This window comes from Amblyomma maculatum, chromosome 2 (genome assembly GCF_055883805.1).
Source record: "Amblyomma maculatum isolate TAMU_Amacu chromosome 2, ASM5588380v1, whole genome shotgun sequence".
NCBI classification, from domain to species: Eukaryota; Metazoa; Arthropoda; class Arachnida; order Ixodida; family Ixodidae; genus Amblyomma; species Amblyomma maculatum.
In genome coordinates this window covers 213,982,005-213,998,003 of record NC_139345.1, presented here as the reverse complement: position 1 = coordinate 213,998,003, position 15,999 = coordinate 213,982,005, and positions in this window count along the sequence as shown.

Here is a 15,999-nt window from a genome sequence, read left to right as displayed (position 1 = left end):
AATACTTTCAAGAAATCGTGCCGACAACTTTCAAACTCGGCGCTGCGTTAATCACACCGCGCGATTCAAATTCCTTTGTTGGCGCGCAGGCAACGGCATTCTGCAACGCAAAGCCATATCATACACTGACAAAGTATAAACGTCAGCCCGAAGTTGTAAGTGATGCATACGCACCTGATCAAAAGCTGAACGTGCGCTGGAACGTTGATATCGTCGAGAAGCACCCCGAAAAAACGGCATAAACACAGGGCACCGACCGAACTGCCGCCAGCGATCGCACCAGCGCCAATGCCTCTACGGAGCTGCGCATGCGCGCCCAGAGGAGAGGTGGAAAGGAGGATGAGAGAGGCCAGCACGGGAACGCTTGCGCAGGAGTGGGAGTGAAAGAAAGGAAACCTACCTCTCCGCTGCGAACACCGCCGGCATCGCGCTACCGCGTCGGCAGCCCGAGCCGGTTGGCCGTACTCGTCGCGTGCCCGATGTCGACTCCTCTCGTTTCGGCGGCGGTTGCAGTTGCTTGGACGCGCGCCTCTCAATCCATTTCACTGCCCTACTCTGCACATGTAGGTGATTGTGACTCAGCTGGGCCCCGACAGAACCGTGCTATATCCGCGTGCTTTCCCATCTTCATTCAGTGACCCAGTAGCAACAGCGTCGCGCGTCTTGCAGCTCCAACCATACGTAGTTAAGACCGCGCGCAGAATTAAGTAAGAATATTTTGTGTCGCTGCGTTCTCAATTCTTATTGCGGCTAATATTGTATGTACGGCAACACTCAGTAAACGAGATGAATGCGTGAGTTTTGGGGATGTGTCCGAGATGGAAAAGGAAACAATGAAAAAGACCTAAAATCTCCAACTGGCTGATCCTGCATGTAAGACTCATAAACAAAGGCATACTGACGTATCAGACACATGAACCAATATGTAGTGGTCTATAAGACAAGCATGTATCAGCCTATAAGATATATGGGCTTCTGCACAGGTCTGATACTTTTCTTATACAACACACAGATAAACCTATGAAACCAATACTATTGCCTATAGGACAAATATGTACCAGTCTATAAGATTTATGAGTTTCTGTATAAGTCCCATAGAAATGCAGATACAACACATAGAATACCTACAGAACCAATACCGATTCTTATAGAACCGATAACGCTCCCTATTGGTCTTTTTTGCTAGGGTAAGTCTTCCTCACCTAACTTATCCACCGTCGATACCTTGTCCAAAATCTCAAACGCTAATTCCCCTATTCGCTACCAATGGACGCTGACCCTGAACCCCATACAAACACTACTCCGTGTATAACGACCCCTCCCTCCAACCCCAGCTCACTAGATGGCTTGCCAGCCATACTTGAGTCATTGGCTGCTCGATTTGAGGCAAAGTTTGTAGGGCCCGTGAAGCGCCGCGCATCGAAAGCCGCGCCACTTCCCAATGCTCCCTGCGCGCTGCCTGTTTCCCTCTCCCCGCTCGTTCGGGGATAACCGGTCCCGCGCGAGGGGGCTATACCATTGGCTATACTCCGTTTCATACATCAAGTGCAACACTACCAAAGCTACAGCTCTTATTCGCGCTCTCCGCATCCGCGATAAAAAATAGTGCCTGCTCTTGACGAGAGAAAATAATAGTTGCTTTGTCTTCAAGCTTAATACATTTTACATTTGCCATCAACTTCATAAAAAGCACCTTTTTTAGGGAGAAAAGGTCGGATTCGGCTAATTTGTATGTTTTTTTTATGTCGTTTTTGTTCGTGCCGCGTTTTGCTGCCACGCAAACTTGCTAGCTGTGCCACCAGATGGCGCTGGCTATGCCCTCCGCGCTGCGCATCCCTTTTTGAGAAAATGGTTCTTTGGTGCGCATTTTTTCTATAATATCCGCTCTGTGAAGATGTCTAAGCATGCGAAGCATGTTATTGCAAACGTGTATGCTCGGAAATGAGCCCGTTTCGGCAGGAACCACTCGTCTACAGAACGAGCGCGTAGTGATAGGCCTCCTGCTTTTTTTCTTGCGGACTAATTGCGTAGCTTTCGCTGCGTTGCACCTGATGTATGAAACGGAGTATATAAAAGAAGGCACGCGCCGCCGTCTCGCCCTGGGGGCAGCCGTCTGCCGTCTCCCCTGATGGGGCTGGTACAGGTGGGTCACCGCCGCTTGCGGCGGGGGCTAGCCTGGCACCGAATTTTTATCTGTTCTAGGCCGTCATTGCACACGCCACCGCTGGTGGTGGACGACGGCTGTTGCGGCGCGCGCCTTTCTTTCCCTCTTCCTTTTCTTTCTTATCTATATTCTCTTCTATCTGCACGAGGCAGCGGAGGTGGCTCAGCTATAGAGTCAGTAGCAGGCCCGTGCATTTTCTCTTCCTTCTTCCTACAGCTACAACAACAACGTCTCGCCCTCTCTTCGCTCCTGCTCTTCGTTCCTGCTTTGCGCCTGGCGCTTCTGCACGGAAGATGACCCGCAGGCTGCAGCCCCCCGGACGACGACCTAGCACCGCCTTCGACGACCCCTGTGAGATTAAAGATGTTTGTTACACGGCCCGCTGTGTATTTGTCGTGCGCATCCCTCGGACAGAGGAATCGCCCACAACTGGCACCCAACTGGGGCTGAATTAGCACCCATGTGGACGATTTCTCTGCCAACGTGGCAGCGCGCGGCAACACGACGGGCCGGTCCTTTGTATGTTAGGCGCGACGCCATTTTGAGTTTAGGGCTATCGTGTGTGCATATGAGGCGGAGTGTAGTATAGTGGTACTTGTACAGTGTTTTAATTTCATTTTGGGTTATGTGTGTGTTTTTAGTGTCGGGCGGTTCGTGTTTTAATTTTTTTTGTGCATATGTTAGTTTGATGAAGTGTTTAGCCTTTGTGAATAGCCTGCCTCCTGACGCGGACTAGGTGGTAGTCGTGCGCGTGCAGCAGTTCTGCGGCTCTCGGCCGGCCTTAGTTGTTGAGTGCAATGCCTCCTAGAAAAGACGTGCTAGATAGGGCCGCCGCTTCGGACACCAGTGCGTCCGGAAGTGAAGTGAGGGACACGGTAGAGTCTGCGCAGGTTACCGATGCGGCCGCCCTGATAAGGCAGATGAACGAAATGTTGTCGGTGTTCACCCGTCAGCTCGGTTCGGTGGCTAGCGCCACCCAAGCCACAGCTGCGGTGACAGTCTCGTGTCCGCGGATAAATGTAGAGGTTCCCTCCTTTTCCGGCTACACAGACGTGAAGTCAGTCCACGATTTCTTGCAAGAACTCGGGGATTATCAGACGGCACTGGGTTGCCCAGACGACGTGGTGCTAGCGCAGGTAATCCCCGTGGCACTTGTTGAGAGCGCGGCGCGATGGAGACGCTGTCAGCCGGCCTTCCAGTCGATGGCAGACTTCACCGATCGCTTCCGCGCCGAGTTCTTGCCGCCCGATTACGAGCGCCGGATGCTTGAGGAGCTAGCGTAGCGCACACAGCACCCAGAGGAGAGCCTCCTCGAGTATGTACGCGCAATGCAGGAGCTCTACAAGAGGGCAGATCCCACGGCAACCGATCTAGAACAGGTCACGCACGTGATGAGGCAATGCCATCCGCGCTTCAAGCCGTATTTGCGGGCACGTGGTTTTGCAAACCTCGAGGCCCTAGCAAAGGAAGCGAAGGTAGTGCAGGCGGATTTACTCGCTGAATTGCGCTACCAGCCGCCCCCCAGGCCAGCCGAATCGCTAGAACCGCGATGCGCCTGGACAGGAGGCCAAGACTCCGCGCCGTGCACCAGTGGCGCAGACGTAATCACGGTAGGGCAGGAAAGGCCAGTGGAAGGCTCCGCAATTCCTCGCGTTCTTGACCCGTAAGCGTTCGAGCAACGGCGTCGAGCTGGGCTCGCCAGCGACGTCCACATAGGCGCGGAGAGAGGGAAGAGACGTCGCCAACTGCTTCGTGGAACGCGGCATTCCCCGACCGCGCGGCAGGTGAACGATCCGCTTTGCTGGAATTGCAACCAGCCGGGCCACGTGGCACGAGAGTGTCAAGCAAGGCGTATGCAGGGAAACGCAGACCGCCGGCGGCCATAATTGGTAACACCAGCCTGTCGCCATCGGCGGGAGAATTTCGTGGTAGCCACGGCGGAAAATGGGAAATGTACTCCCACGCCGCGTCACCGGGGCGACCGCCGCCGGGGCGCAGAGGCTTTTGTCCCCCTCGCCTGTAGAGAGCAAGGAATGTTGTCGCGCTCGAGCACTTTTATGCTAGTGCGGTTAGCTGGTCAAAGCTACTGGGCACTCATTGACACGGGCTCAACTCTGTCACTGGTCGGTGATGATGTGTTCGAGGCCTGCCGTAGATGTAACATCCGTGTCAGGCCAGCCGGAATTCCTTTGAGCTTAGCAGCAGGGATAACAAAAGCGGAGGGAGCGGTACGTCTGGTCCCGCGTTTTGACGGCAGGAAGCGGAGGCATCGCTTCGTCTATCTGCCCGGCTTAGCCATACCAGTTATTCTGGGAAGAGATTTTCTTTCGAGCAAAGGCATTGTGCTTGACATGGGGGAGAACGGCTATCACTACAGCCCCTTCACCCCCCTCATTCCCTTTGTTAGCGCGCCCAAACAGGAATGCGTCGCTCAGCGAGCGAGCGTCCACGCTTTTGTGGCAGACGGCTCCCCCGCGACATTGAATGGTAGCCCATTAGAAGCAATTATCGCGTCCTTCTCAGGAACCGGTAGTCAGCGCCGAAGGCTCGTGGAAACTTTACTCCCGTTTTCGGATTGCTTCAAAGAGAAACCAGGCAGAACCGACTTGCTTCAGCACGAGATCGAAACGGGTGATGCGCGCCCTTTCAGATGCAACCTGCGGCCGTTAAGCGCTCATAAGAGACAGCTTCTCGACGGCGCCCTTGACGAGATGATAGATACCGGCGCGGTGAGACCCTCACAAAGTCCCTGGGTATCCCCAGTGGTTCTAGCGCCAAAGAAAGATGGTTCGGTCAGGCTGTGTGTTGATTATCGCAAGCTCAACTCACTGACGCCTACGGTTGCGTACCCTTTCCAGTCGATCGAGGCTGTAATGTACGCGTTAGATAACACAAGGTTCTTCACAGCCCTGGATGCAAGCAGAGGGTATCTGCAGATTGAGGTGGCGGAAGGTGACATTCAGAAAACCGCGTTCACCTGTCACCGCGGGGTCTTCGAAGCACGTTCATGCGATTGATGGACATCGTGCTGGGCGATGCAAGGTTCAACTACGTGATGGCGTACCTCGACGACGTCGTGATATTCTCACAGTCGTTCGAAGAGCATCTCATTCACCTGAATTCCGTTCTTGAAAGAATGAGACGTGCGGGTATAACGATCAACCCAAAGAAAGTGCAGTTGGCATCGAAGAGAGTGAACCTCTTGGGATTTGTGGTTGATGATGTCACTTTGAGACCGAACGATGACAAACTTCAGGCAATTCTGAACTACCCCTGCCCGACGGACGTGAAAAGCTTGCAGAGGTTTTTGGGAATGGTTGCCTTCTACAGACAATTCATCCCTAGTTTTTCAGAGCTCACTAGGCCGTTGAACCAGCTGTTGCGGAAAGGCTCGAAGTGGGTCTGGGGCAACGAACAGAACGACGCTTTTGTTGCCTTGGCTCGCGCGATAGCGAACACCGCTAGTTTGCGCCTCCCCGACCTGAACAAGCCGTTTGTCTTGCAGACAGATGCTAGTGATGCCGGTGTAGGAGCTGTTTTGTTGCAGGAACACGAGGGCAAGCTGCGCCCTATCGCGTTCGCTAGCTGCACGCTCACATCGACGGAGCGTAATTACTCCGTGACCGAAAAGAAATGCCTGGCGATAATGTTCGCATTGTCAAAGTTCGACATGTACCTCGGAGCGGTTTTCACCGTGCAGACAGACCACCAGGCACTTTTGTGGTTAAAGAGAATGAAAAACCCCGCAGGCAGACTCGCGAGATGGGCGCTGACGTTGCAACGTTACGCGTACGCCATTGAGTACCGCCGGGGCAGCACGAATAAGGTGGCCGATGCTTTATCGCGCGCACCGTTGAAGGCTGGCAGAAGCGCAGAAGAGGCGCAGACCAGCATCGCTGAAAGCGTCGTCGCCGCTAGTGGAGAGGAGGAGAGGGCGGACGCGAGTGTCGCGCCCTGCGTAGTTAAAGAGAGAAAGGAGGCGGACAGAGTTGCCGCGCTGCGCTGCGATAGAGAGAAGGCGCAGAGCTGGTGGCGGCGACTACTCGCCTGCCAAGAAGCAAGACAGAGAGAAATCTGTCTTGGGGTAGGGAAGAGCTAATTGAGGCCCAGAAAGCAGACTGTCTATGCCAGTGGACACCAAGAGTGCCGCCGCGAATTAAGGCTGGCATAACCCGTGTCCGGTAAACCCCCCCCCCCCCCCCCCCCCGAGAATAACCCAAAGACCCCAACCAACCAAACAACCAGCGGGTGCTGACAGAGCTTGCGAGTAGTGCAGCTTGCACCGGGAACGTTGAGGGCAAGTACGACGCGTATCTGCTGGGCGATGATGGCTTACTGCTCCGCTACATCCCCCAACTTGAGGAGGAAGAGGCGATTGCATCCCTTCCGAGCCGTGGTCCCGAGGAAGTTACGGAAACGATTCCTCCAGTACTTCAGTGACTCAGCGCTGGCAGGCCATGGCAGCGGCAGTAAGACTTACGACAAGTTATGCCGTGTCGCGACCTGGCCAGGTATGAGAAAGGATGTGCTGAGTTACGCCCGTACATGTCCTGTTTGCCAGGTAGCCAAGCCTCGGGCTGGAAAACCCGCTGGCATGATGAAGCCGGTAGTTAGCAACTATCCGTGGCAAGTGGTCGCGTGCGATATCATGGGACCCCTCCCTAGCTCCGCGCGCGGACACCAATATATCCTGGTAATAACGGACCACTATTCCAAGTGGGTTGAGGTTTTCCCCCTTAGGAAGCTTGTTTCAGAACGGATTTGGGAGAAACTGTTGGAGACATTCACTCGTTTCGGTTTCCCTTCCGACCTGATTACAGACAATGCCTCGTATTTCACAAGCAGTCTTTGTTGATTCCTGTCGGGCGCTTCAAATCCGCCACAGGAAAACGAGTCCCTACCACGCTCAGAGCAACATAACTGAGAGAGTGAATCGGAATGTTAAGAGTATGCTGGTCGCGACGACCGAGCAGCACAGAGATTGGGACGCACGGCTGTCCGAACTGGCTTTCGCCACTAGAACAACCGTGAACAGGTCGGTGGGTATGACACCTGCTTACTTGAATTTTGGGAAAGAGATCGCTTTTCCGCTAGAGAACGCCCTACTTGACGCGGCGGGGCCCGCGCCCCCTCCGCTTACGCAGTACGCGGCAAAGCTCCGCGAGCGCCTTGAGGCAGCGCAGCGCGCGGCTCGTGAAAACCTCGATGTCGCGCGCAATGAGCAAGCGGATCAGTACAACAAAGGTCGTCGTCACGTCGTTTTCAACACGGGCGACTTGGTACTGAAAAGAACGCACCCGCTTAGTAACGCAGCGCGCGGTTTCGCCGCGTCGCTAGCGCACAAGTGGGTTGGACCGTTCGAAGTTACGGCACGGACTACGCCACTCACCTACCAGCTGCGGTTGTTGGCGAGCGGTGAAACCGCTGGTCCGGTGCACGTCGCAGACTTTAAAGCTGTTGTCGTTCACCTTTCGGCGCACAGGAGTACGGCTAGACGAACACGTTGTTTGAAGGCCTTGGTCCGGCAGAGCAGCGAGGGTTAAAAGTGCGTATGTTTGCGTCATAGATCTGTAATAAAACAGGCACAATACAAGTTTACAATGACCTTCCGAACACATAGCCAAACACACGCAGTCAAGACCAAAATCTACTCACTATTGCAATATTCACAACGTAGAACCCCTTGACTGGCGACTTCTTCCCATATCGCCCCGCGGAGCCTTGACGGCAACCAGCGTACCGCCCGATGGCTTGCGCTATCGGCGCACGCACCTGCTGATCGACGCCTATGCGATGCAAACGATGTTACGTTCCCGACGCAAGCTGGTAACCCCCGATAGCAAATAAACGCGGTGCGCATGCAGCCGCAGTGACTGCGCACTCGCCCGTGAGCCCCCGCTCATCAATGTTCGGCAATCACCGCACAGTCACTCCACTTTCTGCTGGTTTCCAGGTTGAACAGAGTCGGAACAACTAGTGCGGTACGTCAAACGCGTTTTCGTGCTCCCTCCTACGCCGTGGATCGCACCGACACAACTCTCACAGCCAGCGCATCGCAAGGAACACAGCCGCCATTTTCGCTCTACTCAAGTGGGTTACCTCGTTTCGCTCACAGTTTCAGTCAATATCAACGCATGGGAAACGTCACCACTTTACTCTTATTGATGGCGTAACCGAAGTCACCGGTGAGATTAGTGATGACGCAAAACTTCAATATGGCCGCCGACCAATAGGAGCGGGGCAAGTTGAGCGGTTTGAGACTGGGTTTGTATTGAGAGCGTTACAGAATCCCCCCCCCCCCCCCCCCCCCAGATGTTCAACGTGTACTTGGTGGCATCCGGACCCGCCGCATTCAAGCCAGAGCAACGCAAAGCTATTCTTTTGCATTGTTTGGGCGCGGAGGGCCAGTATCAGACGTTACATGCAGGGACCAGCGCCGCAGCAGCCCTGTCGGTGCCAAGTGCCGCAGCCCTCGCCGATACGACTCCTGACGAATACGATTCTGCGCTCGCCGCATTACGCAGCAGTTTTCGACGTCTTGCAACGTTATCGTCGAGTGCCATCGTTTTCACAACCACAGCCAAAACACAGGCGAGTCCGCTCATGACTTTGTTGTCCCTCTACGGGAGCTAGCCTCACATTGTTCGTGTGCTTCGCAAGATGATGCTGTGCGGGATCAATTCGTTGCTGACGTAGCTTCCAACCGCGAACGTGAGCGGTTACGGCTAGAAGGTTCTACACTGTCTTTCGATAGTTCAGTTTGAAATGCACTTCAGTTTGAGCATGCAGCGGAAGAACTGAAGGAGCTTTCTCCTTCAGTCGAGGCAATTTCATTGCAGCAGCATAAAACCAATGTTACTAGAACAAGTTTTAGTAACGTTGTCGTAAACCATCCGTGAATGTTTCGAAAACAGAAAAAAGAAATTCGCAGCCAGAGGGTTCAGCAGAGGTTAACGAGGGGCGCGGGCGGCTCAGGTGCGCCGTAGCGGAACCGCCCCCCCTGAGTGGAACCGAGAACGGAGTAGCTGCTCCGGTTCAACAGTTTGTTTCCGACGCGGCTCGCACGACCACTTAGCATCAGCGCCGCAGTGCTCAGCGCATGGCAAGACTTGTTAATTTTGCGATCTCGACTCTCAAGGGCCACTTTCAAAAAGTATGCAACCGCAAACGAACTCAAATGCAAGACCGAGGCCGTGAAGTTGAGGTACATGAAGATGTTTCGTCATGTAGCAGTGCTGAGCAAGTTTTGACTTTGCAACGTTCCGCACGTAACGGAATTCATATTCAAGTACAAGTCTTGAATGTCACTTTGGCATTTCTTGTCGATTCAGGGTCGTCTGTTTAAATTCTGTCGGAGCAAGAGTACAGTCGAGCACGATTTGAAGGTTATCGCGCGAGCGTCGACCGAGAACATGAACAGCGCCATGGCCTAGAATTCTCTGCCGAGGCGAGGGCGGTATCAAGCGAGCTTCCCTCACTCCTTTTGCTGTTCCTTCAGCAGCCGTCCCCCCCAGCTGGGCTATCAGTTTCTTTTTTTTTTGGGGGGGGGGGGGGGGTTCTGCGAACAGGCAGAGATCGTAGTGCGCACGACGTTATTCTTCGGTATTATCTGAAATTGGACACTTTATTGCAACAAATAGAAAGCTTGGAATAGAGAGAATGGGTGGTGATTTTGTCGCGGAGATGATGGTTGTTGTATGAAACAGCGAACGATAGAGAGAAGAGTGCGAAATTATGATTTTTCCGGTTCCGAAACCGGCCACCAGGTACCTGGAGTGCTAGGCTGGTCAACGCTCGCGCGATAACCGTGGCGGAAGTAGAATGGTGGCGAAGGCTGGGCCCAAAAGCGGTTCAGTGGTACCGCAGCATAGCCACACGCCGGGGGGCCAAACACTCGGATTAAGAAATTATAGTACTACAAATTAAAAAGTATCAATCAACATAAAAAGAATAGACATTTTGATAACTTCGCTTGTAAATGAGGTAAGGTATTTTATAAATACATTATTTTTTTTTTTTAATCTTGCAACCCTCTAATCACCCCACCCCCCTGATGTTGCATCGGTCAGGAGGCGCTGCTAGAGGTAACCAAGGCAACGGAGATAACGAAGCACGAAAACGGTTTCTTATCGCTGTCTGCTGCTCGTCTGCTGTGGTGCGGGCCTTGGTGCGCCCGGGAAAGCGTAATTTAGTTCGCAAGTCTCAAAATGTCCCTTTTGCGAAGATTTCGACGTCCTTTGCGGTCGCTGCTCTGTCGCCGCTTAGTGAGATTTAATATCCCCCTGCAAACTTTTTTTTTTTTTTTGGTTTCGTCCCCTTCGTAGTGCGGGCAGTGCGAAGTCGTTTTGCAGCAGTGTATTGCGCTTAGCGTTTTATCACAAATGAGCCCACACAAAGTGAGAAAGCGATGCTCTGTGGCACGTTGCGACAGCGTGGACTCAACCATCGGTGTCTTACCGCTTCCCGGCTAACTTTCATCATCATCATCATCATCAGCCTGACTATACCCACTGCAGGGCGAAGGCCTTTCCCATATTTCTCCACTTAACCCGATTCTGTGCTAGTTTCATCCACTTCACCCCAGCGAACTTCTTAACCTCATCCGCCCACCTAACTTTCTGCCGCCCCCTGCTACGCTTTCCTTCCCTTGGAATCCAGTTTGTTACCCTAAGCGACCATCGGTTATCCTCTCTTCGCACTACATGTCCTGCCCATGCCCATTTCTTCTTCTTAATTTCCACTAGAATGTCGGTAACTTGAGTTATTTCTCTGACCCACTCTGCACGCTTCCTATCTCTTAATGTTACCCCTACCATTTTTCGTTCCATAGCTCTTTGGGTTGTCCTCAACTTAAGTAGAACTCTCTTGGTTAGCCTCCACGTTTCAGCCCCATAGGTGAGTACAGGTAAGATACAACTGTTTGTATACTTTCCTCTTGAGCGATACCGGTAAGCTGCTAGTCATAATCTGCGAGTGCTTGCCAATTGAGCTCCAGCCCAATCTTATTCTTCTTGTTATTTCCTTTTCATGGTCCGGATCTGCGGTTACTATCTGTCCTAAGCAGTAGGCTGACTTTCACCGGTGAGCAGATCTGGAGGTTGCACACAGACTCAATGTTTGTTCTAATGCTCCTGTGTTAAGCCCGTTTGTTGATTCTAAAGCGGTCTGGACTGGCGCAGCCTTGAAATTGCCTTGAAAACTGCTGTATACTTTCTGCTGAAGAATTTAAATGTGAACAGTGATCCCAGTGCTCTATGCTCCACGTATGTTTTGATGCACCTACTAATTCATGACATTTTTATTTCAATTGCAGCTGTCATAACTTTGTTTTTCTTCACATGCATGTTTCTTATCGGGTGATGTTTTGTGGGAGGCACTTCAAGACTTTTCCATGCATCGGCTGTAATCATTATGATTTTCCCGCTTAAACAGCGCTACTGTTCGTGCTGTCTGCGAAATGCATTTTTATTGCAGTGATTTGTTGCTGTATTTTATTGGTTAATGCAATAAACCATGAATATGAAAACAATATTTGTTTACTTTGTACACTCTGCTGCGAACTGGGCACAACTGCCCCTTGCACCAGTGTTTCTTGACCGCACCTTACTGTGCTGAAGGGACAAAGTAAATGGCCTAAGTACTTGCATGACTTGCAGCAATAATTATATCATGAATCTGCATGCGTGCTTTCTATTTGGAAGTGTTGCTGCCTTTCTATGCCGCCACCTTTGCCAACCACTTTCATTGTGCTGGAGCAACTGCTTATAAACAAGGGCGTAAACAAAGTCGTGTTCTTTTAGATGGTAAAGTTTGGCGCGCGCTGAAAGGCAACAACCTTCAAAAGATGCACGCTCGTCTATGCAACGCGGCGGTTTAAAAAAAAAAAAAAAAAAACAGGCAGACGTTCAGTTTAAAGGCCGCACAGCTTCACTGCGTTTTTATGTTGTTCACCGAGGAACTTGTCTGATCATTCTTGAAGGCATTCGAGCCTTGGATCTTCGCATTGAGGGTTCTGCTCGTAAATGCTTGCACACGTCCGTTGATCCGCTGCCGCTATCCCGTTCCGTTTCCACACCGTGAAGCGAGCAGCCCCGCAACAAAGAACTGCCGCCAGCCTTAGCACGAGTTCAGTTCGCTTTTCAGTTCGGAGTTGGGTCTTGCTAAAGGGTTCATCCATCGCATCAAGACGCGGCAAGGCGTGCAGCCTGTAGCTTCCAAGCTTTGCTGTCTACCATATTCTCTCCGGTCGCCAGTTTCAAAGGAGCTTCAGAGGTTACTGAGCCTTGACATCATCGAGCGCATCGATGCTTCTGAATGGGTGTCTCCTATTGTTGTTGTTGACAAGAAAGATGGTAGCATCAGGATATTTGTAGATCTTCGAGAGCCGAACAAAGCTATTGTTCCAGACAGTTTTTCATTGACGCATACAGAGGAACTGCTTCATGCTTTGGTAGGTGCTGCACAATTCACAAAATTTGACTTGGCTTCCGCTTACCCTCAGGTTCGTTTGCACTCTGACAGCAGGGATCTTACAGCTTGCATCACTCATGACGGTCTTTTCCGCTTTAAGAGTTTGCTTCGGGTTGGCTTCTGCCCCAGCGGCATTTCAGAAGATGATGGCGACAATCCTCGACTGTTGCCCTGGAGTGTTGTTCTATATCGATGATGTCATCCTTTTTGGCAAGAACGCCGAAGAGCACCTTTCAAACTTGAAGACCGCACTGCAAAACATCAAGAACGCATGACTGAAACTGAAAAACAAATGCGTTTTTGACGTACCAGAACTTGAGTTCCTAGGGCATAAGATCACTGCACGTACGGTATCTCGCCACTTCCAGAGAAAGTAGATTCTATAGTTAACACGCCAGTGCCAACTGATGTTGCCGCCCTTCGTTCGTTCCTGGGTCTCGTAGAATATTACTTTAAGTTTGTTCCACACTTGGCACAAGTGGTCGAGCCTATGAGAATCTTACTTCACGAAATGAGCCTTCCGCTATTGCTAAAACCAGTTCCACTGTGTCCCAGCGCCATACCAGATTATGATACTTGTATGACGCTGGAAATTGGGCGCACTGGGACGCGGCATACTGGCACGCTCTGCACTGGCGGCACTGTTCTCCCGGATAAAAAAAGGTGTGGGATAAAAATTAAAAGGTTAAAAGTAACGAAACAAGTTAGGTGCATGAAAAACCCTAAAAATGTAAAAAATCAAAAACAGTGCACCAAGCGCGCTTCGAACTCGGTCCCTAGGCACCCATTATCACTAGCTCACCACGCTAACTACTCGGCCGCGTTGATTTTTTTTCTTTATTGCCTAATTTATTATCAGATTTTACGCATATAGAACATCACACATACACACACGCGGAGAGAATATTACGCGACATATACACTACATGGGTTAAAACTATGCGATTTGGGCTGCGTGATCCATTACAAATCAGTCATTTGCAGCAACACTTCCATTCTCGGAAGCCACACAGGCACTTCGTCTTGTCTTAAGAACTTCAATAACACTCGCAACGGCTTCGAGAAAATACTGCCGTATTTTCCTCGCATCAACGTCTGCATGCCTTAAAGCCATTCTGGATCGCCAGATACTGCGCAGGCCCAATAACATGACCATGTCCAGCGGTAGCCCATAATTATCTTCAATTGGTAAAAATCGAATTCCGAAAGCATCCACGGGTAGGTCTTTTTTTATTCTTCGTTGTAGAATGTCCCAGAAGAAAAAGGCTTCCCAACAGTCTAAGAAAACGTGTTCGATAGTTTCCGGTTTGCGGCATATGAAGCAGTGATTTCCCCAAGGTACAAAAAAACCTTTCATTTCTAAATAAGTCTTAACTTCTAGTGAATGGCTATGGAATTTGAAAAAGAAAGTTTTTGTTCTCCCTGGTACAGCCATATTTTTAACTCGTTTAAGGACTGACTTAGGTCAGTCCTTAAGTCACTCGGCCACTTCGAGAACAGCAATTCTTCGAAACATTGCTGCATTTGTCAAGACCCACATTTATAAGGCTGGGACTTCATGTTTCGCAGTCTACAGACCATTGCTGTCGCTCTAACAATTACAACTTGTTGATCATTTTAGCTTGCTGTCTGCTCTCAAGACTTGCAACTAATGTTCTGGGTGCCTATGCGCGCTATTTTGTGCATTGGATTCATTTTAACATGTGGAGTTTGACATCGCTGGCAAATTTACCAACGCCAGCTCTTCGGTGGTGCTCTGCTACCGTGGGCGTGATTTTCGCTGAACACGGAGCTTTAGTGCAAACCTTCGAGGAAAAAAGTGCGACCAAGCTTCAATACCGGCAAGCGCAGCAGCGACGACACTATTTTGCGTGTAACTAAACTTTATTTGTATGTAAACATTTTGGGAAGCGTTGCGATGACCGAGGGCTCGGCTGCTTTATACGCAGAGTAAGAAGGAGCGCAAAAGCTTGAGAAACACTTAAAATATTAAGCATTACGAGCACTGTATGTTGTTGTTTTTTCTCTCATGGGCCCATCGCTCGGTAAACTATACTCTTCCTCGTTTTATTTTTTCTTTCTGCTGTTTCTACTGAGTCGTGATGCAGGCTACGCTCGCCTGCGATTGAGCCCGCATTGAACATTTTGGCAGTAATCATTGTGTTGAAGTGGCCTTAAGATCAGCTGTGAAGTTTGTTATGCATACTAGCCCACATTATTCAATTCCAGTTTTAGTTGTGCTTTAATCGTCAGTGTGTCATGAGATATCAGAGGCGTGGCGGTCGTGGTCTCTCTCGAAACGCTCGAAACGACCTATCGAAACATGGAAACTCTAGAAAAAAGATACTGCCTTTGTTTTCTTACAGGTGCGCAACTTCGCAGCAAAAAGCGCTTGCTTGAACCCTATTTTTCATATGCGCCCCGATGGTCGATTGCGAGTACGCTGTTGCCATGTTGGCCCCTGAGGGATGCTACTCCGGCTTACGCCGCAGGCCGCACCGGCTATACTGGGGCACTGGGACCAGTGCGGCCCCAGCGCACATACAGCGCTTCTCCCAGTGCATCGCGGATGCCAGCAACACACCCAGCGTTAACAAGCTAATCCCAGCGTTGTTCTCCCATCGTACCAGTGCAACTAGTGTCTTCCCGTTACTGCTCCAGTGAATATCGCAGACCTCCAGCGTGCCCACCAGATCCAGTGCAAAACCAGTGCGAAAATCTTACTGGTTTCGAACTGGAAGACGCTTGGAGACGCTGGTTTTTTGCAATAGGGTCATCTGGTCAGCTGAAGCAGACCGCAGTTTCAGGAGCGTTAAGGAAATGCTATTCTCAAGTACAGCCCTCCAGATGTTCGATCCATACTTCCAGTAATTGTGTCGACCGACGCGTCCGACTGTGGACTGAGAGCAGTCCTGCAGCAGAAAAGTGGCCACGAGCTCCGCACAGTCGCTTTCGCATCTCGTACACTGTCGCCTGCGGAGAGGAAATAATCATTCGGTGAACCGGAAGCATTAGCATGCATTTGGGCGTGTGAGCGATGGCACACATACCTTTGGGGTCGCCATTTCACTATTCGAACAGACCACCAAGCACTGATGTCCTTACTGTCGTGCCGAGGACATGGAAGACGCCCACTCCGAACAGCACGCTGGAGTGTACGACTGCTTTGCTACAACTTCACTGTTGTATACCGCAAGGGGTGCACAAACACTGTAGCAGATGCGCGTTCTCGTCTGCCAGCACCTACCTCAGAGGCAGAGCTTGCTATGGAGGAAGAAATCGTCTCGTTCGTTGCGCCAGCTTGGGTGAAAACGAAGACGTTCAGGCAGGCCGCCCTCGACGACGGTTGCCTGGAAACCGTGAAG